This window comes from Rattus norvegicus, chromosome 10 (assembly GCF_021556685.1).
Source record: "Rattus norvegicus strain SHRSP/BbbUtx chromosome 10, alternate assembly SHRSP_T2T, whole genome shotgun sequence".
Taxonomy (NCBI): domain Eukaryota; kingdom Metazoa; phylum Chordata; class Mammalia; order Rodentia; family Muridae; genus Rattus; species Rattus norvegicus.
In genome coordinates, this window is record NC_141543.1 from 88,525,061 (window position 1) to 88,547,380 (window position 22,320).

The following is a 22,320-nucleotide window of genomic DNA, read 5'->3' on the forward strand; positions in this document are numbered from 1 at the left end:
TGGTCCTGGCTCAGTAGACTTTGAGCATATCCATTATTTGAAAGTGATTCGGGCTGACCTTCCAGGCCCAATTCTGCCTTCCCTGTGACAATCAAAGCTTGAATTTCTGTATTTACTTACTTGGTCGTTAGCCAAGGGTCTCTCTATGTGACCCTGGCTTTCTGAAACCGTGTAGATCAGGCTGGCCTCGAACTCACAGAGATCCGATTGCCTCTGCCTCCACAGTGCGGGAGTCAAAGGTATGGACCACCACGGCTGGCTCGACAATCATTCTGTTATATCTACTTATTCATGAGAAGCACAATTTTTGTTTTGTTTTCTTTTAATCTTTCTTTTTCTTTGTCTGTGTGTCAATTTCTATGTGTACCGCGTATAAGTAGATGCTTCAGGAAGCCAGAGGGTATTGGTGCTATGAAATAGAATGCTGTGAGGGGGTACCTGGCAGGGGGCACGCCAAGGTATGTTCCTGAGACATTAAGCCATGCAACGGAGCTGGTATTAAGGGGGTTTATTGGCAGAAGGGAGAAGACCAAGGACCCAGAGAAGGGGTAGACGCGGATGAGTGGACATGTGGATAGATGGGAGCAGAGTCATGGGGGCAGAGAAGGAGAGTTGGGGACAGAGAAGGACAGAAAAGGGGAGAGAAAGAATGCTGGGAACAGGTGGGAACGGAGAGTTAGAATGGTGGGCAGTCCTTTTGTAAGCAGCCGTACCTGGAGATGGTAAGCAGATGACACCTGAAGCACTCTTAGGTCCGTGGGAGGAGCCTAATGGAATCACTTGTAAGCTAACAACGGTTGGATCTCGTGGAAACAGAATTCAGGGAGTTAAGAATCATATGATGTAGGCGCCAAGAACTGAACCTGGGTCCTCTGCAAGAGCAATAGGTGTTTTAATTACTAAGCTAGCTCTTCAGGCTCTGTTGTTTAGTTTTGAGGCAGGATCTCACGCAGTAGCCCGAGGTGGTCTAAAACTCCTTAGGAAACTGAGGCTGACTTTGAATTCATGCTGACTCTCCTACCTCTGTCTCCCACACCTGGCATTTTCATATAATTTTTTTTTCCAGATAGAATCTTCTGTAGTTTAGGCTAGCCACCCGTCTCCATATCTCAAGTTCCAGAACTATAGATAGATATGATCCACCATAGCCTGCTTTCATAATATTTTTTTCGGAAAATACTTGTTTATTTAACTAGGCATAGTGGTTACCCACCTTTAATCCTAGGGTTCAGGGGGGCAGAATCAGGTACATCCCCATGAGTCTAAGGCCAGCCTAGTCTACCTAGCTGTTCCTGGTCAGCCAGCTCTAAATGATTAAGGACCTGTCTCAAAAACGAAAACACCAATCCAACAAAAATGTTTATTCACGTGACTACCAGGATAGGCCACCGCAGGTTGGTGCCAGAGGACACCTGGGGAAACCGTTCCCCTCTTCCACCTTGTCGAGTGAGGATTGCTCTTGGTTTTGGTGCTGTGCTATGTTGTGCACGAGGCGACATGGCCTAGAATCCTGTGGTGAGACAGAACAAGCACTAGTTTGGGTGTCTCTTCCTCTGGGAGGCAAGCCCACTAATCCCATTATGGTGGCCCGCCTTCTTAAATTCACCTGCTCCTCACTTCCTCCCCAGGGTTCCCACTGTACCAAAATAACTGGGGATGAATACCTTATAAAGAAAACAGGTTGGTTTAGCTCACATTTGCGAAGGCTGTGAGCTAAAGAGCAAGCAGCCCCATCTGTTCAGACTGAGGAACTTCTTAGCTGCATCACAGCACGGAAGAGTCTCAGAAGGACCTTATGCAGAAGGTCCCTAGCAAGTTGGGTAGCTTTGCTTCCTAAGGATACATACTCGAAAGGACTAAGGAGGAAGCTCTGATAACTACCTGAATCTCTTCTGATAATCTAATCACCTTCCACCAGGCTCCACTTCTGGAAGGTTCCACTACTCGCGCTGCTACCGTGGATAAGATTTCCAGGACATAACATTCCCCCACCCCCCAACCCCCACTGGACCCACTGAAACTATATCTGAACCACAGCAATGGTTAAATCTCTGTAATGTGGGGTTTGGATGGCAGAGACGGTTGGGTAGACAAACCTCTTGCTCTGAAAACAGGAGAACCTGAATTCCAGAAGCTACGCAAAGCTAGAATGTGTAGTGTGCATCTGTGATTCCAAAGCTCCTGCTAAGAATTGGAGACAGAGGGGTTGGGGATTTGGCTCCGAGGTAGAGCGCTTGCCTAGCAACCGCAAGGCCCTGGGTTCGGTCCCCAGCTCTGAAAAAAAAAAAAAAAAAAAAAAAAGAATTGGAGACAGAAATTCTTGAGGCAATCAGTCTGGTCTTTGCGGCCGGCCAGGACCAACAAAAGAGACCCTGCCTCAAAGCAAACAGACATCTGAGGTTATCTCACGATCTTCACACTCCAGACAAGTATACCAAGCCCTGCTCTCGCGCACACGCGCGTGCGCGCACACATACAGATGCAGGAAGATTCTATGAGTTCCAGACCAGCTTGGGCTATGGAGTGAAGTCATGTTTTAAAAAAGAGAAATGAGGTAGGTGATGGTGTGCACACCTTCAATCCCAGTGTTCAGGAGACAGAGGAAGGCAAATCTGTGAGTTCAAGGCCAGCCAGGTCTACAGAGTGAGATCTAGGACACCCAGGGCTACACAGAGAAACTCTATCTTGGAAAAGAAACAAACAAACAAAACAACAAAAAAAAAATAAAAATAAAATAATAGGAAGAAATAAGGTGTAAATTTCTGACACAGGAAGAAGTGGAGTGCTCAGAATCTCAGCAGGCTCAGCTGACCCTCTAGGAAGCCATGAACCCAGATAACCTTCAAGTTTTCTGAATTCAGGCCATGGGCTGGGTCTTTACACACCTATGCACATTAGTCTTTGGATGCAAGCCACCGTGAGAAAAGGGAGTGACATTAAACCAGCTGAGGCAATCACTAAACTGGACTGACAGTTGAGGGCTGCTTGCTGGCTGCCTTCCCAACAGCCGAGGACAAGGTCTTTCCCGCTGAAAGGAGAATCATGGCAATTACGGGAAGTACCCATTCATGGCGTATAGTTCATTCATTCATCTTGGTAAAGTATCTGTTCAAATCTTCCCATTCAGTGCTTCAGTGGTTTTTTTTGGTCGTTTATAGCTAGTTCCTTCTATTTTCTGCATTTGAATGCTTTATCCAATATGTGAATACCTGTATTTCTCTCTTCTTTTTTTTTTTTTTTTTTTTTTTTTTTGGTTCTTTTTTTCGGAGCTGGGGACCGAACCCAGGGCCTTGCGCTTCCTAGGCAAGCGCTCTACCACTGAGCTAAATCCCCAGCCCCATTCCCTTTGTTTTTAATCTTTTGGAATTTTGTTTTGTTTTTTGCTTGTTTGTTTGTTTCTCTGTTTAGCCCTCCCTGTCCTGGAAATGACTGTGTAGACCAAGCTGGGACTGAACTCACAGAGATCTGCCTGCCTCTGCCTCCTGAGTGCTGAGATTAGAGGTGTGCGTCACCACTGCCCTGCCATTTTTAGGGTTTTTTAAGATTTGTAGGGGCTGGAGAGATGGCTCAGGGGTTAAGAGCACTGACTGCTCTTCCAGAGGTCCTGATTTCAATTCCCAGCAACCACATGGTGGCTCACAACCATCTGTAATGGGATCTGATACCCTCTTCTGGTGTGTCTGAAGACAGCTACAGTGTACTCATATAAATAAAGTAAATAATTTTAAAAAATTTGTATTATTTTTAGTTATGTGTAAGTGTGTGCATCTGCATGTGCGTTTGTGCATTCAAGTGCATGTACCCTTGGAAGCATTAGATTCCCCTGAAGCTGGAGTTACAGATGGTTGTGACCTGCCTGAAGAAAGAATTGTAAATTTTGATGGTCTAATATGATACACACATCATACTCACATACATCACACAAAAATTTAAACTATATATCATTTAAGAGCTGAAAGAACTTCAAAGATGGTCTAGTTCAACAACTGATTTTATTGAAAAATCAAGGCACTGAGAGAGTCCAGAGACAAAGAATTTGATGGCCTTACTGTGGCGAGAGACTACCAAACACGAATGTCTTTATTCGGTATTTTTTTTTTATTTACTTAAAAAAATTGTATGTGGGTTGGGGATTTAGCTCAGTGGTAGAGCGCTTGCCTAGCAAGCGCAAGGCCCTGGGTTCGGTCCCCAGCTCCGAAAAAAAGAAAAAGGAAAAGAAAAAGAAAAAAGAAAAAAAAATTGTATGTGAGCCAGTTGGTGGTGGTGCACACCTTTAAGTCCAGCACTCAGGACACAGATGCAGGTGGCTCTCTCTGCGTTTGAGGCCATTCTGTCTACGGAGTGATTTCTAGGATAGACAGGGCTACATAAAGAAACCCTGTCTCACAAAAACAAACAAATCGATGTCTAGGTTCATACATCTGTGTACCAGGTTCATAGAGAAGCCCTTGATGGTGGCGCAGCTTTTTGAAGCGGAGTTACCGGAAGTTGTGAGTCACCAGTGGATGCTGGGAACTGAACCCGGTCCTCTTACAGGAGCAGCCAGTGCTCTTGACTGATGAGCCCTCTCTGCAGCTCCTGTCTACCCTTCTCACTGACCTTCCTTGGATAGACGTGTGTGTGTGTGTGTGTGTGTGTGTGTGTGTGTGTGTGTGTGTGTGTGTGCGCGTGCTCCTTGTATCTGAGCACCCCTCCCTGCCCTCGTTTCCAGGATCACATTTCCTGCGTTTCCTCTTCCTCTTCTTTTTCTAGATTCTTCTCTGTTTTCATTCTCTTCTCGTGCCTGTAGAAGCTATAGAGATCCAGAAAGCCTCAGAGAATTGGGTTACCTTTTTAAGAACTGGACTGGTGATCGTTTTTATGGGCTATATAGATTCATTCAGGGAAAGCAAATATACACAACCCGAGAGACAGCACGGCGAGCTTATTTTCAGAGCTGGATAAAAAAAGCTGTGCCAGCGTTTCATGCGCTGACATTGGTTGAGCATAACAAGCCAAACATTCCTGAAAGGTGACATGTTGACCACGTGGCATATCATTATTGAGCATTCCATGATTCCACGTAGTGTAATATAATATTCACAAGTCTCTTATTATACATATTCATCTACTTCCACTCTTTTTTATTTTTATTTTTTAAGACAGAGCTCTCACGTTGTAGCCCTGGCTGAACCCCCACCCCCCCCCTTGTAGACCAGGTTGGACCTACAGAGATCTATCTGCCTGCCTCTGTCCCCAGAGTGCTGAGATTAAGGGCCTTTAGTGTCATTGTTTATTCTTAAATTATTTTATGTGTATGGGTGTCCATATTGGTGGCTGAGTCTGCAGAAGGCATCGGTTCCGTTGGAACTGAAGTTACAAATGGTTGGGTACCATCATGTGGGTGCTGGAAGTCAAATCCCAAACACCTCTAAAATATTCTTAACTGCTGAACCATCTCTCCAACACCACCAACCCTCTGCTTTTTGTTGTAGATGGTGGTGGGGTTTGTTTCTTTGTTTCTTTGTTTTACAATAGGTTTCACATAGCCCAGGCTGCCCTTTAATTCTAATTAACTACCTAACCAAGCCTGGTTTAGTTCCTGCTCCTCCCCCACCCACCAGCCAGGTTGCTGGGATTGTTTGTGTGTGCCAGCCCATCCCGCCTCTCCCTTTCTTTCTTTAATTCACATTTGTTCCCAGGCGCACACATCCACACAGTGGTCTGTGTTTTCTCAGCCCAGCTTGACCTTTCTTCCCCTTTGTTTGATGCAGAGTAACTGTAGCTCAGCCTGGCCTCAATTTGTATCCACCGGCCTCAAGCTGCTGAATGCTGGGTTCACAGGCATAGGCCACAAAGGCCTAGTCAAGGATCCAGCTTTAAATCCAGAGCTAAATGCTTCCATGGGACATGTTGAAGACAGGCGGTGGTAGGACGGCTGAGTTCTCTTCTCTGCCTATGGCAACAGCCGGAACTTCTGTCCAAGTTAAGAGGCGGAAGTTATTCAAGAGGGTCCTTAGCAATGCCCAGCATCCACTTAAAAATGACAGGTCAGCTACAAGTACTTTGCTGTAACAGAATACCTTGAAAAAAAAAAAAAAAAGATAGTTCTAGAGGTTGTTACTTCCTCAGGAGTTAAAAATACTTTTTTTATTGATGGGCGGTGGTGGTAAACAACTTGCCTTTAATCTCGGCACTTAAGAGGCAGACACAATGATAAACTAATGTGCATTTATTTTTGATTCATATTATCTTTATGTAAGTTATGCATAAGGCTCTGTCTCAGAGCACTAACCACGCTGTATTTATCTAAATACATTTTCCTTTGATTGAAAATACAAAAAAAAAAAAAAAAAAAAAAGCAGAGACACAGTTGGATCTCTGTGAGTTCAAGGCCAGCCTGGTTTACATTCCAGGACAGCCAGGACTACATGGAGGAACTCTGTCTTGAAATATATATATATATATAATTTTCTCTTTTGAGACAGGCTCTCACTATGTGGCCCAGGCTAGCCTTTAGCTTTTAGTGATCCTCCTGCCTCTGCCTTCCCATAGCTGGGCTTACCAATGTAAGTCATCAAGCTCAGCTTCCTTTCTTTTCCTTTTTATAGCATCTCGGAGAGACACAGATCCTTGTCACACAGATGAGTGGCCCACAGATATCTTGGGAATGTGTAAAGCTAGCTGAAGCCTAGCTAAAGATGGAAACTGTGTCATGCGGTGTTTTCAGCACCAGAGAGGTGGAAGCCGAAGAGTAAGAAGTTCAGTGCCAGCCTCTGCTACCCAGTAAATTCAAGGCCAAACGAGGCTGCATGCAACCCATTTCAACAAACAGGAAAAAAGGAAAGTTTGTTGCTGCTGCTGCTACTGCTGCTGCTGCTGCTGCTGCTGCTGCTGCTGCTGCCGCTGTTTTATTATGTCAGGGACTAGAGATGTGACTCAGGGGTTAAGAGCACTGTCTGTTCTTCCAGAGGACCTGAGTTCTGTTCTCAGCACCCACATGGCAGCTCACAAGCTCATGTAACTCCAGTTGCGGTAGATCTGATGTTCTCTTCCAGTCTCCTGGGCACTGCATGTTGTGCAGACACAGTTGTAAGCAAAACATCCGTACACCAACAATTACGTTTTGAATATGTTTATTAAAATTTGTCGGTGGGTTTCTTGAAAAACCAAGATAAACAAACAAACAAATAATACGATAAAATTTGTCGCTGGATGTGATGTTTCATGTGTTTAATCTCAGGTAGAGGCAGGCAGATCTCAGAGTTCCAGGCCAGATTGGTCTACAGAGTGAGTTCAAGGCCAGCCTGGTCTACACAGAAAAACCTCGTCTCAGGAAATAAACTTTGTCTTCTTCTGGACTTGGTCTCCTGTCCAGGGCTCTTTGTTCTTCAGTGAACTCTTCCATTAAAATCAAGATCTTGGCTGATTCTCTGTTCTGCTGTGGTTTTGTTTCTTTCTCCAGGCAGCATTTCTCTGTGTAGCCCTGGCTATCCTGGAACTCCCTTTGTAGACCAGGCTGGCCTCAAGTTCAGAGATCTACCCGCCTCTGCCTCCTGAGTGAGTATTGAGATTAAAGGTGCACGCTGGGATTAAAGACCTGTGTCACCACCACTAGGCTTCACTGGCTTGGATTCACTGCTCTTTGAAAACAAACTTCTCAGCTGAACATGAAGAAGTACATCTATAATCCCAGCTCTCGAGAGGCAGAGGCGGGAGAGCAAGAGTGTTTCTGGGAGTGGAAGGCTAGCCTGGTCTACATATAACAAGTTCCAGGCCAGCCTGGGCTACATAATGAAACCATGTCTCAAAAGAAAAAAAAAAAAAAAGAGAGAGAGAGAGAGAGAGACATGGACTTTTCTCTACCCAAAACCAAAGAAGTCAAACAAGGAAAATAATGTTCTCACTTTATCAAGCCAGGAAGCAAGAGAGGAAGAAAGAGGACTCAGCAGTAGTCTGTCATAAGGAATAGTTCAGGTGATAGCGTTACCTAGGCGCAGGGATGTGGCTCTGGTTGTGAGTGATTTTTCCCACCAGTAGCTGTCATCACAGTTTCCAGAAAAGCTGCCAAGCAATGGCAGGAATTAGCATTCACACAACCACTCCCACACACACTCAGAGGCCTTGGAACTCTTCCCAACTACTCTTTGCCCTCCCTCCTTCCCTTTCCTTTCCCTCCAACCCCCCCATTCCAGATAAACAGGCAAGGTGCTTGATCCACTTTGAGTAGAGGCCTTCAGCTGTGAAAGCTCCTGAGTCCTTTCATCTCAACTGTTCCTAAGAATCAAAAACCCCCAGGGATAAACATCTTTTCCCTTCTCCCTTTCCCCGTGGCAGTCTCTCCTCCAAACAATACCCTAGCTCTTTAGACAGTTAGCACTCTCCTGCAGCGAGCAACCCAGGCCTCAGTTTAATTTCAACAAAATGGGCCGTGGTTATGTTGTACCCCAACACAGCAGCAAGGCCTGGCTGTTGTTGGGCCTCAATGGATATTTCAATAGCCTTTCCTCAGTTGGCCTCTGGCACCTCCTGAATTTCACAGTGTGCCAGGATTGTAGCAAACTGCCCGACAGGCCAGCTGCATCCTGCCTTGGAAGATCCACCCAGAGACCAAAGACGGAGAGAGAGACTCCATGCTTCAGAGGGAAAAAGCTTCCCTGTACTTCCGCCTCACACGTTCTTTGCCACAGGCTGAAGGAGTCCAGAACCAAGCAGACTGGCTAACACAACAGGCTGTATGGGATAGGTTGAGATAGAGAGCTGAATTAAAGTACAGGGACCATGACGACAGTAAGATTAGACGTTGGTAAGGACCCAAGTAAAACTAATCCAAGAGCAGAACGTCTGCTAGGGTTAAAAATGATCTCTAGGGGTTGGGGATTTAGCTCAGTGGTAGAGCGCTTGCCTAGGAAGTGCAAGGCCCTGGGTTCGGTCCCCAGCTCCGAAAAAAAGAACCAAAAAAAAAGATCTCTATGGTGCCTTCACATGCAGCTGTGTTTGTGAATTAGCTTCAGAGGTATGTGATGTGGGTTGCTTGGTATGCGTGCTTTGCTTTAATGGGTCAGCCCCAGATTGGCATTAATGTGTTAATATTGACGAATAGAAAAGGTGCAGGAATATGTGGCTAAGAAAATGAGAAGGGATGGCTTAGAAAATACCCCCAAATAAGGATCTCAAAGGCTAAGTGTCTTCCTGACCTCTGCCCTGCTTTCTTTCCACGTTCTCCCAGGCAAGCCACACAGACAGTAGGAGTCCTCCCCAGCAAGGCACATCCCAAGTGTAACTTGAGGAAAAGCAGCCCTTTCTCCCAAAGCCAGTCACATAAGCTCAAAATAATACTGTAGCTCCCCCCACCTCTCTATGTGAGTTGACCATAAAGAAATTTCTACTTCGCATTTCGATTGTAACCTATTACCCCACCCACCCTGTAAGGAAGAACATTACATAGACCAGGAATCTCAACAGACAGGCCTTGCTGGGTTTTCCCCCTCGGTCTATTACCCTTCGGTCACACCCTGCGCCCAATCTTTCAGCACTACAGTCCAAACTTCATAGAACATGTAAATGGGTCTTTAGGTCTCTGATCTGAGAGCTCCTGTGACAAACGATCAAAAACTCCCCACCCCTCCCCCACTGCCTCAGGGTCTCTCTGTGTAGCCCTAGCTGTCTTGAGACTGGCTATGTAGATCAGGCTGGTCTCTAATTCATAGAGATCAGCCTGCCTCTGTCTCCAGAGTTCTGAGATTAAAGTCATGCGCCAACAGTCCGACCCTACTCTTCTTCTCAGACAGGGGCTTGCTGCCTTATTTGCCCTACACCATTATGTGACTTGAATTAGCTTTTCAACTGAACTCAAAAGAAATTGGGGGCAGGCGGTACAGAGTGTAGCAGAACATGCTTGCCTAGCATGTGGTGGCATGTGTGAGGTTTTTTAATCCTCAGCACATTTCTCTCTCTGTCTCTCTCTGTCTCTCTGTCTCTATCACACACACACACACACACACACACACACACACACACACACACACACTAGATTATTAGTAGATTGAGATGATGGTAGGCCAGCATAGTGGCACAGGCCTTTAATCCCAGCAAAGGCATTACATTTTGGAGGCAAAGTCAGGGATCTCCATGAATTACAGGCTAGACAGAGAAACAATGAGACCTGTCCTGGCCCAAAAGGAAGATAGGAAGGCAGAAAGGAAGGAGGAAAAGAAAGAAGGAAGGAAGGAGGGAGGGAAGGAAGGAAGGAAGGAAGGAAGGAAGGAGGGAAAGAGGAAGAGAGGGAGGGAAGACAGGAGAGAGGAAGGGAAGGGGGAAGAGAGGGAGGGAGGGAAGGAAGAAAGGAAAGAAAGGAAGGATGGGGGAAGGAGCTTCCACACTACTGCCCTAGTACTTTTTTTTTTTTTTATTATCATTCATTGTATTTCATGTTTTGCCTGCTTTTATGTCTGTGAGGGTGTTAGGTCACCTGGAACTGTGTGCTGCCCTGTAGGTGCTGGGATTTGAGCACAGGACCTGTGGAAAAGCAACCAGTGCTCTTAACCACTGAGCCGTCTCTCCAGCCCGTACTTTTTTTTTTTTAAAGATTTATTTATTGGGTTGGGGATTTAGCTCAGTGGTAGAGCACTTGCCTAGCAAGCTCAAGACCCTGGGTTCGGTCCCCAGCTCCGAAAAAAAGAATAATAAAAAAAAAAGATTTATTTATTTATTGTATATAAGTACACTGTCACTGTCTTCAGACACACCAGAAGAGGGCATCAGATCTCATTACAGATGGTTGTGAGCCACCATGTGGTTGCTGGGAATTGAACTCATGACCTCTGGAAGAGCAGTCAGTGCTCTAAATCACTGAGCCATCTCTCCTGCCCCCTAGTACTTTTAAAGTCAAAGTTGTTTGTGTTTATGTGAACGATAATAAACTGACAGATGGTAAAAATAGGATTTCAAGCACAAAACTCACCCAGAAAATGATGTAGATGCACTTTTCAGCCAGCACACGCCTGTGTTTGCGGTATTGGCACATGCCTGTGTTCTCATAATTTGGGAAGTTGCAGCAGGAGCATTTCCAGTAAGAACCCAATCATGACTTTGCTCAAAATCTTTTTTCAAGGACAAATAAATGTGTATCCTTCTGAGTTACAATATGATGGGGTTTTGTTTATTTGTTTGTTTTTAAAGATTTATTTATTTATTATATATAAGTACACTGTCACTGTCCTCAGACACACCAGAAGAGGGCATCAGATCCCATTACAGATGGTTGTGAACCACCATGTGGGTGCTGGGAATTGAACTCAGGACCTCTGGAAGAACAGCCAGTGCTCTTACCCACTGAGCCATCTCTCCAGCCCCCAGGGAGCTGTTTGTTTGCTTTAAATTTTTTTGCTTTGGTTTTTGTTTTTTTGTTTGTTTGTTTGTTTGTTTTTGTCGTTGTTTTAAATCAGTTGCATGGGAAAGAGCTGGACTGGCTTGACAACATTTTGGGTGAAAAGGTTTAATATCAACAAACTCAATTCAGTTGCCACTTCAGAATGTTTAGTAGAGAAAGAGAGAGAGAGAGAGAGAGAGAGAGAGAGAGAGATATCTCACAATCTCACTGTGCGCTCCCATGATTAGTGAGGAAGAGGCCAGGCTGATTCCATTACAGGCGTTAAATTGGCAGTTAAGCAAACTTGGTCTAAATCTCTGTTTCTAAGAACTGGGCAATTCCAGGCATGTCCAGACCTCAGAATCTGCCCCACCACTTGGCCTGAGGCAAGGACAATGGATCAGCAACAGTTCCCAGACTTCCTCAGCAACAGTCTCCAGACCTCCCCACACCCAGTAATGGACTGTCCATAGAGGTGGACCCAGTGGATTAACATAGAGGTCACCTACACAGAATTCCCTAATGCACTTTAAATCAGGCCTGTAAGCTAACTTGGTTGTCTCTCTAGTCTGGTAATGGGGAGACCCCAGCGTGTTGGATTTCTGCAGAATAAAACACTCTGCGTTTAGTCCTATTTGAGTCCGGGGTGTCATTCTTTGGTGAATCGTGGACCTTTACTCTAGCCCTGGCCTTACCAGTTAAGGGAGATACTGAGAAGGTAGGATGTGCTTAGTGAGAGATCGACATGAGAAAGACCTCATAACTTATAAGGTAAGCGCGTGTAGTGATGCATAACTATAGCCCCAGGGCTTGGAAGTGGATGTGAGAGAAGAGGGTGACCCTTAACTACATAGCAAGTTTAAGGCAAGCCTGGGCTACATGTGACCCTGTCTCAAAAAACAAAAAAATGAATAGAATTTGGTCATGGTAGTCGTGCCTGTGATCTGAGCAGCACTGAAGAGGACACAGGGAAGAAGAACTAGGGTGAAGAATAGAATAGTACCTGTTCTCATACCTAGCTGCCCTGTTGAAGACTGACAATTTGAAACTGCCCATATTTCAACCGTTTTTGATCTACAATGATAGGCTTGGCTTGACCTAGTAGAAAAAGGGCATACATTCATCCTGCAATGCTGCAGAGGGCAGAAGGCAGGTATAAGGTGAGGGGAGAGCCCAGCAGTGCTGGCCCATCCCGTTAATCTCAGCACTGGGGAGGCAGAGGCAGGTGGATCTCTGTGAGTTCAAGACCAGCCTGGTCTACAGAGAGAATTCCAGGACCCTGTCTCAAGAAACAAACAAAAAAACAAAACAAAAAAAAAAAAACAAAAAAAAAACCAAAAAAACAAACAAACAAACAAAAAAAACCCAAAAAACAAAAACCAAGTTGGGGTGACCCACAAATATTGTTATCTTCTGCCTATAAAAAATCGTGTTGTGCGCTCAGTAATTATTTGGAGCCTGCAGCACCCGACTAGCAGGATGTATAAATGTCACTTCCTCACCTGCCTCTAAGAGTAGCAGCTGTGGGGAAGGTGACTTTCCCCAGCCTACTTTGTAGAGCAAGGAATGTGACTTTTTGCATAATAAAGAGCTGGCGACTGAAGTTGGGGCAGGAAGTACAGGGAAGGCAGATCTGTGGAGAGACATGGAACAAGGTAGAAGCAACGCTGGGTGGAGTTAGAAGGAGGCAGTGAGAACTCTGTGGAGATGGAGTGGCAGAGGAGGGGAGTGACTAGCAGAAACATAACACCTGTATAATCCCAGCACTTAGGAGTCACAGGCAGGAGGTTGGTAAGTTTGAGACTAGCCTGGGCCTCACAGCAAGACCTTGTCTAAAAAAGAAAGAAAAAACAAAAACCAAAAAAACTCAAGCAACGGTATGATATCTGAATTCCCACGACAGTGTTAATTCACTTGCTAGTGAGATAGTATATCACTCACTTCGACTTCTTCCTAAAGGAGGTCATTTCCCAGATTCCCAAATTAACTTGGCTTCTCAGCCTTATTCTAAAAAACCAGAACAAACTAAACCAAAACCCAAACACGCGGTGAACTTCAGGATAGGACCACAGATTTGAGTATTTCTTTTTTCCCTGTGTTGAGGAAGGAATACAGGACCTTGTGCATGCTAATAAGCATGTGCTCTACCACTCAGAGCAGGCCAGTCTGATCATAGAACACTTTGAAAACCTGGATTTAAAAAAAAAAAATGTGCTTCTTCTTGCCAGAAAAAAGAAAAGGCATAAAAGACAGCATTCAAGTTCCTAGGCTCCAATGTCTTTCTTTGGAATACAGTTTTGGTTTTTTTTTTTTTTTTTTAAAGATTTTATTTATTTACTGTATGTATGTGAAAACACTGTCACCGTCTTCAGACACACCAGAAGAGGGCATCAGATCTCATTACAGATGGTTGTGAGCCACCATGTGGTTGCTGGGAACTGAACTCAGGACCTCTGGAAGAACAGTCATTGCCCTTACCCACTGAGCCATGTCTCCAGCCCCGGAATACAGGTTTTAAGTAAGCTTTTGTAATGCTGTAATCCTGCTTTTTCCATACAATATATAGTCAGGAACGTGCCTTTGGTCCCAGCACTAGGGAGGCAGTAGCAGGTGAATCTCTCTGCAAGTTTTAGGCCAGTATGGTCTACATAAAGTTCCAGGCCATCCAGGACAGGCAGAAATAGTTCTGATCAGACACGGGTTTGATCCCCAGCACCCACATTGTTGCTCCCAGCCATCTGTAACTCCAGTTACAGGGGATCTGATGTCTTCTTCTGGCTCCTGTGGACATCAGACATGCAGGTACACAGACATACTTGTAGGCAAAACACTTTGTAAATGTTAAAGTTTTTTAAGATTTACTTACTTAAGATTTAGTACACTATAGCTGTCTTCAAACACCAGAAGAGGGCATCAGATCGCCTTACAGAGGGGTTGTGAGCCACCATGTGGTTGCTGGGATTTGAACTCAGGACCTCTGGAAGAACAGTCAGTGCTCTTAACCACTGAGCCATCTCTCCAGCTCCTGTAAATTTTAAACAGAACAAAAGTTCTGGGTGGAGGTGGAGAGATAGGTAAACACACAGGAAAGATAAAATAGGGGCTGGGGATTTAGCTCAGTGGTAGAGCGCTTACCTAGGAAGCACAAGGCCCTGGGTTCAGTCCCCAGCTCCGAAAAAAAGAACCAAAAAAAAAAAAAAAAAAAAAGATAAAATAGCTAGCCAGATATGAGGTGAACGCCTATAATTCTAGCATTTGAAAGGCTAAGGCAAAACGATCACAAGCTTAAGACCAGTCTGGGATACACAGAGAAAGATGAATTAAGGACCAAGAAACTCTATCAAAGGGTCAGGAGGACTTCAGGAAGAGCAGTGCTGGGCTGTGTCTCCAGACTTTGGTTTTCTTTTCAGACCAGGAGGCTAGGGTTCCAGTCTCACGACTTTCTCTATGGCGTGCTTGCCACTCCACCCCATTAGGCAGCCCTTCTGGAAACTCTGAAAACTCTCTTTCTTCCAGATGGAAAGCTCTGGAAAGGATGTCCTGGCTTGTGCACAGTGACGCCACTCCCTCTGCCAAAGGATAACGCTAAAAATTGGCTTTCCTGGAAACCAGTTAAGGCCTTTAGGAAGCTCAGCCCTAGTTTAGGAGAGGCTGGAACCTTTAAACAATGGGAAGGTAAGAAAATAATTCTCAAGCCAAGCACGGTGGTGCACACCGTTCATTTCAGAACTCCATACAGAGGCAGATGGATCTCTGAGTTTGAGGCCAGCCTTGTCTACAGGGTTGTTTCAGGACAGGCAGGACTACATAGAGAAAGCATATGTTGAAAATACCAAAACCGGGTTGGGGATTTAGCTCAGTGGTAGAGCGCTTGCCTAGGAAGCGCAAGGCCCTGGGTTCGGTACCCAGCTGGGGGGGGGGGGGAAGAAAAAAGAAAAAGACAATACCAAAACCAAAACAACAATGAAAAGGAAAACAAAACAAAAAAAAATTAAGAAAGAAAGGGGGGAAATGATTCTTAGCATCCGTGGTAGAGGGACACAAGACTCCAAACCCCCCCACCCCCCCACCCCCCCCACCCCCCCACCCCCCCACCCCCCCACCCCCCCACCCCCCCACCCTCCCACACCCCCCACCCTCCCACACACCCCCCCCCCCCCATGTCACCTCGGCATGGCAGACTGCTACACTAGTCTCCCTGCACCGAAGTACTTTGACAAACCTGCCTGGGAGGAAGTACATGTCTAGCTCACATTTTACACAGGATAAATGGCAAAGTGGACCTAGTAAGTCAGGAAGCATGAGACAATTGATTTTTCTATTGAATCTACAGAAGTTAAGTTGGCAACATAAGAAAGAACCTTTTTATAACGTCCAGAAAGCCAGAATATCCGTATGGTCCCTGAGTAAGTCGGTAAAGGAAAAGAATGTAATTTAGAGTTGGGTTGGGAGACCTGAGTTATGTGCCTAGATACCTAGATAGGGCCCTGAGTCACTGTGTTACTTCCTGGCCCATCTACCCCTCCCCCCTGTCCTGCACAATTTTTTTTTTTTATTCTTTCTTTCTTTCTTTCTTTCTTTCTTTTTTTTTTTTTTTTTTGGTTCTTTTTTTCGGAGCTGGGGACCGAACCCAGGGCCTTGCGCTTCCTAGGTAAGCGCTCTACCACTGAGCTAAATCCCCAGCCCTTCTTTTTTTTAATAAAGTTGAGCATGGTCGTTTAAAGCAGTCTGTAAAATACCAAATCCTTAAGGTAGCAATATAGGAAGGGCTTATTCTTTTTTTTTTTTACCTTACTTATTTAATGTATGTGAATACACTGTCGCTGTCTTCAGACACACCAGAAAATAGCATCAGATCCCATTACAGATGGTTGTGAGCCACCAACCATCTGTGGGTTGCTGGGAATTGAACTCAGGATCTGAAAGAGCAGTCAAGTGCTCTTAACCACTGAGTCATCTCTCCAGCCCGGGCTTATTCATTTTATAGCCACTAGTACAAACTTTAAATTTGTTGGGGTCCCCAGATGGGAATTAAATGAGCATGTTTCCGCCTCTTGGGTTTCCGGTCTGAGCTGAGGCAGCCATGTGGCTAACACTGAACCCCTGAGAGACACTTGGAGATGTAACTGAGGAGCACCCAGCTAGGACAGAGAATGAGTCAGGGCTCAAAGACTCGATACCAACTTCTTCCACTCCTGCCAGGAAAATTCTGGGGTGAGACAGCGAAGGCAGGAGCCAAAGTGGGCGGGCCTGTCAGCTGTCTACCCTGGGGCCTCTGCCTTGTGGTTTCACCCCGGGCTGCCCTGCGGCTGTAACGTGTCTACTGACACGCAAGCCCTGGACACTCTGTCCCTCCCCCTTTCCCAAACCTTCACTCCTTCAGGAATCTTCGGAAGGGAATGGAGGAGGGACGAGAGGGAAAGGGAAGGCCAGAGCTAGGCAGGTATGTCGCAGCTCAGGAAACACAAGGCAGGATCAAAGAGGGTTTTCACGGAGGTGTGAGTGGGAAGTGGACATTTAACTCACCTCCATGAAAACCGAGATAAAAGACAGCATGTTTAGACTGCCGTGGTGATGAGATGTGACTGAAGGACGAGACAGAATAACCAGCGGCATCAGCGTGCAAAACTGTTAAGACGGAAGAATAAAATGGCAAAGGGCCACCACACTTCTGGGTGGAGGGACTCTAGGCTCCTGCGAGCCCATCTTTTATAACACCAAGATTCCCTGTCGGCAGCAAGTCTCAAAGCTTTCCTCTAGCACGGAAATAAATAAGCCAGTCATCCGCGCTATACAGTCACAAGATAAATAACGCTATCACTCCGTGGGAAGTCAGTTTTGCAATCCCCATTTCACCAAAGGGTATGGGCCACCGCAGGTTTAAGTAATTTGCTCACAGAATTTGGAAATCATACAACAAGGTCCGTATCAGTCGCCAGAACACCCGGTTGGATTCCATCAGACCAAGTAACACTGAATAGAGCAGCTCTGAACTTCCCAAAGCAGAGATTTACAAGTCCCGACTTGCACGGGTCTCGCGATCTGAGATCCCAGCGCAGCCCTGGCGACCTCTAGTGGAAGTTTCCTGCGTTAGCAAACGTCCAGCTGTGGGAGAGCGTCTCAGAAGAATGCGCGTTTGGTTGTTGGGGGTTCTGTGAGTGCCGGATCCGGTGCAGGTTAGAGTCGAGCGCCTGATTGACGTGAGTCACGAGAGGCCCTCAAGAGTCAGCTAGTCCACACTCCTGGGCTCCTGCCTTCGTTCATTATGAATAGGACGGACAGCCACATCACTTGGGAATCGGGGCTTTTAAGACTCATGAGGGGGTTTAGGGGGATGTTGGCCCGGAAACCGGGAAGGGGAATAGCAATCGAAATGTAAATAAGGGCTGGGGATTTAGCTCAGTGGTAGAGCGCTTACCTAGGAAGCGCAAGGCCCTGGGTTCGGTCCCCAGCTCCGAAAAAAAGAACCAAAAAAAAAAAAAAAAAAGAAATGTAAATAAGAAATACTCAAGTTAATAAAGATGAAAAAAAAAAAGACTCATGAGAAGGGGGGTGGGCTGGAGAGATGGCTCAGTTGTTAAGAGCACTAACTGCTCTTCCAGGGGTCCTGAGTTCAATTCCCAGCAAGCACATTCTGGCGAACAGGCGAACACTACATAATAAATAAATAAATAAATAAATAAATAAATAAATAAATAAATAAATAAATAAATCTTTAAAAAAAAGACTCATGAGAAAGACCCCCTCCCTTTTTTTTCTACCAAGGATAAGTTAGGGATCAGAAATGCAAAGTGACTTGTCTAAGGCCACAGGACAAGCAGAAGCCAGCAATAGTGGGGCCGTGTTTCCTTTGTCCCCAAAGAGAGCTTTTTCTCCCCCTTCTCTTTTTTTTTTTTTTTTTTTTCTTTTTTTTTCGGAGCTGGGGACCGAACCCAGGGCTTTGCGCTTCCTAGGCAAGCGCTCTACCACTGAGCTAAATCCCCAACCCCTTTCTTCCCCTTCTTATTTCTTATTTGCTAATAGGCTGGCTTTACCCATGACTTGAGAGCATATAAAGACATGGAACTTGTAAACACAAGCAGAAACAGTTTTTACCTTCATCTGCCCACAAACCATGAACTTTTCCAGTCTTGCTCCTATTACTGCCAAACCCAAAGGCACTGCTTTCCCAGCCTGCGGACCCTGGGGAGGGAGGGAGCTCCCAGACTCCAGGAAGCCCTAGGAGCTTAAAGCCCTCCAGGGTCTATCTGGAGTCTCCTCCTCCTCTCCTCTTTCCCTCTTCCTCCCCCTACTAGTAATCCCTGAGAATGGAAGTGGGTTAGAAACAGATTACTCTGGTCTAAGGGCTTTGCCCTCTCCTCCCTAAATACGCTGTGTGCAGGGTAGAGTGGGGTGGAGGTAGAGAGTCACTAACAGCCTAAAATTCCCTTTTAGGATTATTGCTTGATTTAGTCAGCTGGGAGAAAGTGGAGCAAGGAGAGGCTAGGGATTAATTCTAGACCTCTCCAGCACTGTGGGTTTCTTTCCTGGCTGAGCCAGCATGAATAATCTCTCTCCCTGAACATGCCTTCAGAATGAGGAATCTAGGACAAGCACAAAGGCAAAGACTTGGTCCCCAGCAGCGAAGGAGAGTGGAAAGATAGAGCAGAAAGAAAGGCAGCTTTGAGAAGCTCTGACATGAGGAATCACTCTGGGCAATGGAATCTTCCTGAGTCCCTGTGCAGAGAGGAGAACTGCATGTTAGATTTCCCTGAGGAGCAGCTCATATCTGGAAATTTCTTGTTTAGGGGCACTGCACCGGGGTGGCCTCAAGGACAAGGATGTCTCTCTTCTGTGTCCACCATGAGGGGCAGCTACACTTCTTAGAGTCCTACCAGGCTCCTTGTACAAATACGTCTCTGGAATATTAGCAGGCTTGGAAAGCTGGAGCCATAACTAATCAGAGTGGAACTCATTTGATTTTTAATGAATTAATAATTTTGTAATTTAGGTATGGAATTACCACCTTTGTATAGATGAGAATCGGGTGTGGCCAAGATGCTGCGTCAAGAATGATCATATTCCTAAGCGCTTGTGAGAACCACAGGGAGTTAGCGTTTCTAATGCTGTTAGCTCAAATTAGTTGAGAGTATCGGCTAGGAGGTCGCCATTCCTGTTTCCTTTGTGGCACCTGCTTGGACAAGTCCCTTCTCTTCGTGCTCTCCCCTATGTCAGCGAGGCACAACATTTCTCAAGTAGTAATTACTTGTAATCCAAGGATCATCTTATCGAGAATCAGATTCTTCCAACTCTCCGGGAAAATGTTCCTGTCTAAATCAGCTGTGTTCTTCTAGATGTAGGTCACTCAGAGACATTTTAGAATTTCCAATTTAAAAAATAAAACCCGAGTTGGGCGATAATAGGACACGCCTTTAATCCCAGCACTCAGGAGGCAGAGTCAGGCGGGCCATCTCTGAGTTTGAGGCCAGCCTGGACTACATAGAGAAACCTTGTCCCGAAAGAAAACCTCCAAAGCAAAATCCAAAATGTATGTGTGTGTATGGTGTGTGTGATGTGTGTGTGTAGATGATGTGATGTATGTGCTTGTGATGTGTATAACACACACATCATTGTGCAAACAGGCATATGCCCATGTGTGCTCCTGCAGAGGTCAAAGCAAGACTTCAGAATCTTTCTTCATTGTTCTCGAAAGTATTGTTTTGAGACACTCTTTTCCTGATCCAAAAATTGGTCTTTTTGGCTGGACTAACTGGCCATCAAACCCTCCAGATATCCACTTTTCAGTGTTGATATTATAGACACACATAGATACACCCAACTTTCAATAGCTACATATTTAATTTAATATGTATGTTTTTCATGCATGTATGCTTGTATACTGGGTGCATGCCTAGTGGCTGCAGAGGTCAGAAGAGGGCATCAGATCCCCTGTAACTGGAGTTATGATATGAATGAGTCACCATTGAAGAGGAAGACAGAGGGGAGGGGGAAGAGAAAGGATGCTTGATGTGTGTGTGTGTGTGTGTGTGTGTGTGTGTGTGTGTGTGACTGTGTGTGTGTGTGAGAAAGAGAGAGAAAGAGAGAGAGAGAAAGAGAGAGAGAGAACCAAAATGTCTGGATTATAGAGTAAAGAGCCCTCTGGGTGAGAGGAAGTCCAGCCCCAGGCCTAGAAGGTAGGGTATGCTAGCCATGCCTTGTAACAGGTCAGGACTGAGGGATGCTGGGAGTTAGGAGCCTGCTGCTAACAAGAACTCCTATTCTTTAGGCTTAATTTGAAAGTTTCACTAGGAAAAAAATGGGTTCCAGGAACACCTTGAGTATTGAGAGAAATGGGAGAGAAAAGTCTGCTTCATAGGATTTCCTTTTCACTGTTGTTTAAGAGATGTGTGTGTGTGTGTGTGTGTGTGTGTGTGTGTGTGTGTGTGCTTATCTGCATGTCTTTATGTATACTACCTGTGTGTAGTGCTCTCAGAGTCCAGCAGAGGGCATCAGATCCTCTAGAATTAGAGTTACAGGGCGATAGGAGTCATCCTGTGGGTGCGGGGAAGTGAACCTGTGTCCTCTGCAACAGCAGCAAGGACTCCTAACCCTTGAGCCATCTCTTTAGCCTCTACTTTCTTTTCTTTCTTTGTTTTGTTTTGTTTTATTTGTTTGTTTCTGAGACAGGGTTTCTCTGTGTAGCCCTGGCTTCCTGGAACTCACAGGGATCCCTGCTTCTGCCTCCCAAATGCCGGGAGGGTGTTGTTGTTTGTTTGTTTGTTTGTTTGTTTGTTTGTTTTTTAACAGCAAATGATTAATATGATAAAGACTTGATTTATCAGGTTTTTAAAAGTTAGGCTTAGCAGACTGGTGAGATGGTTCAGTGATTAAGAGCCCTGACTACTCTTCCAGAGGTCCTGAGTTCAATTCCCAGCAACCACATGGTGGCTCACAATCATCTGTAATGGGGTTGGATGCCCTCTTTGGACCTTTGGATATATATGCAGCAGAGCCACTCATACATTTAAAAAAAAAAGAGCTAAGTTTAACCGTACACAGTACAACTAGTAACGTTGGCAACATTTGGGTACAGTTAGAAAATGTATGAACTGAAGAAAGAAAGAAAGAAAGAAAGAAAGAAAGAAAGAAAGAAAGAGAGAAAGAAAGGAAGAAATATAAGAAATATTTCTGTAGAAAACTCATCCTGGTGATAAAACCGTGGAATGCTTCATATACTGGCCTGTCCTCCTTGTGCAGGGACTATGCTGGTCTCTGTGTTCCTCCAAAGTCTTTTTTTTTTTTTAAAGGAGTAGCTTAACTTTCTTATTTATTTATTCATTCATTCATTCATTCATTCATTCATTTATTATATTTAAGTACACTGTCACTGTCTTCAGATACACCAGAAGAGGGCATCAGATCTCTTTACAGATGGTTGTGAGCCATCATGTGGTTGCTGGGAATTGAACTCAGGACCTCTGGAAGAGCAGTCGGGTGCTCTTAACCGCTGAGCCATCTCTCCAGCCCCCACATCCGTTGCTCTTACATCCTTAGCAGACAGCTGACAATTCTCCTTGGATTTACTGAGGTAGAAGACTAATACAGCTAGTATTCTCAAACAGCTAGTCAAAAGCAACAGAGATGGCCTAAAATCCCTGTCAGAGTGAACGAAACCATAGTGAGTACCCTCATTTCTTCTGGTCTGATATGGAATTAGCTTGTGGTAGCTGATAAACTGAGCAGAGGTCAGGCAGAGACGAGTTAGGAAGTGTGACCTAGTCTGTGTGGCTCCAGGACGATCGGATCCACATTGGGATTCTTTTGACCACTCACTGTGAAGCCATTTGGGAGTTGTTACACTCCATAGACCTGACTCTCAGTTCTGCTTGAGTTGTCTAAATTCGAATTACATATTTAGTCTCTTTGGCCCAACCGTATATGTAAAAGCAGGAATATTTGTTACTTGTGGTGAGGATGAGGTTGATATATGT

At 45.2% G+C, this 22,320-nt stretch overlaps 1 long non-coding RNA gene across 1 annotated transcript; it reads right to left on the reverse strand.

Annotated features, from left to right (window-relative positions):
- Nucleotides 1-341: 341 nt before the first annotated feature.
- On the reverse strand, nt 342-14,375 carry LOC134480863 (uncharacterized). Its single transcript, XR_015632049.1, has 3 exons — nt 14,217-14,375; nt 2,097-2,274; nt 342-1,510 (listed from the first exon to the last, which is right to left on the reverse strand). It is a non-coding gene; the product is annotated as an uncharacterized LOC134480863 (long non-coding RNA).
- Between the last annotated feature and the right edge of the window lie 7,945 nt (nt 14,376-22,320).